The following is a 1,699-nucleotide window of genomic DNA, read 5'->3' as shown; positions in this document are numbered from 1 at the left end:
AAAATCGTGTAAAATTTCATAGATTTTCTCAGTTATTTTCTGTAGTTTTTCATAGAATATTTTAATTTTTTTTTTAATTTGTAGAAATTTTTCCGCCAGGGCTGTATTATAAATGCACATGCATTGCGCACCCATATTATGCGTTTCCTATGCTAGCTAGCATTTATATTACATACAATGTTTCAGCACGTACAAAGATTATTGTAACTGTCGGAAATAATTACGACAATCTTTGTGCTCAGGCCTTAGCTGCCCTCGTGACTTCGTATGTATTTCATCTTAGAAAAGTTTGTATTTTATTTTATAAAATTGAATTTAATAAAAATGTAATTGTAAGAAAGTCAAGAGTTATAGATTCACTCTTCTATATATAAATCAAAATTACTCTTCCGAAATTTCCTGTTATTTGGTTACTGCCGCCTGTAGCATTTGTCCTGAAAAGGTTTTGCTATAATAATTAATCAAGTTAATATGCAAGATGTACTAATTCTTATTATTTTTTATTTCACTTAATAAAAATTTTTTCTGCGTTTTAAATTTTAGTGTAATAATGACTTCCACAGAGTATAAAAAGTAGTATGCCAGAGTTAAATACTCTTCTCAACAAAATTAAAGCATCACTTACTCTACCCTCCAAAAATAGGCAAAATTCAAGAGAGTGTAACTTCGTCAAAAATGATCGTATCGAGATGTTCAAAAAAGCATTTTACAGCTTGAAATCTCTACTTTCCAAATCGGTAATTTAGAAAACGATCCTACTGATCTTTCATGGAATTACACGGATAGAAAAGGAGACCCGACAAATCTCAAAATTTTTTACGAACTTTGACAAGTTCCATGGCGCGAATTAAAAATCGCATGCAAATGCAGTTTACAGCTTTTGAAAGAGGGAATCTTTACTTTTAATTTGCTTTTTTGTTGAGCGTCGTACGATTTTTTGTCACCAAGTTATTTAACATTAAAGTAAAAATGATTCTTTTTGCTTCAATTTGGAAAGTAGAGATTTCAAGCTGTAAAATGCTTTTTTGATCATCTCGATACGATCATTTTTGACGAAGTAATTGTTACGTCCGGCGTGCATTAAGTCAAAATATCTTATAGACTCATCAATTTATTGGTTCTTGTATCATATTAGTGGCACGCCGTTGCAACCGCCCGAGTGCCAGGACACCTGACAGAATGCGCGTCAGCCGGGGCGCGCGCTCGCTCCACTCGGTACACGCGTGACTACCGACAAACAAGTCCCTTTATTCTCTGATAATTCAGACCTTTAATTTCAATTATTCTTTTGTATTTCTATTAAGCACAACGTGCGAATAATAATTATTGTAATATTCCGCGAAGTGTTTGTGCGGAATAATTTCTCGGAGACTGCGACGAAAATACCCTCTCCACCTTCAAATCAGGGGTATATATTCGGGCGATTTTGGAGCCCGATTGTCATTCGATTTTCGAAAGCCGAGACGATTAGTCGTGTAGTCAGTCTATACAGTCGTTATACGCAAAAGAGCATAATCGAACGGGTAACTTTTCTTTACATTTAAACAAGGCTTTCGAAAGTCGGGTCTCGCTAATTGTGTGTATTCCAGGGTGTTTCCGACGCAGTGATCTCCGAGTAGCGAATTGTCGAGGGTTTTCCTTTTACGCCAATCAATAAAGGTGAAATACATTTCTTTTCTATCTTTCTTTTTTTTCTCCA

Source organism: Wasmannia auropunctata, unplaced genomic scaffold (assembly GCF_000956235.1).
Source record: "Wasmannia auropunctata unplaced genomic scaffold, wasmannia.A_1.0 LD336090.1, whole genome shotgun sequence".
Lineage (NCBI taxonomy): Eukaryota > Metazoa > Arthropoda > Insecta > Hymenoptera > Formicidae > Wasmannia > Wasmannia auropunctata.
Note: the sequence above shows the minus strand (reverse complement) of the source record.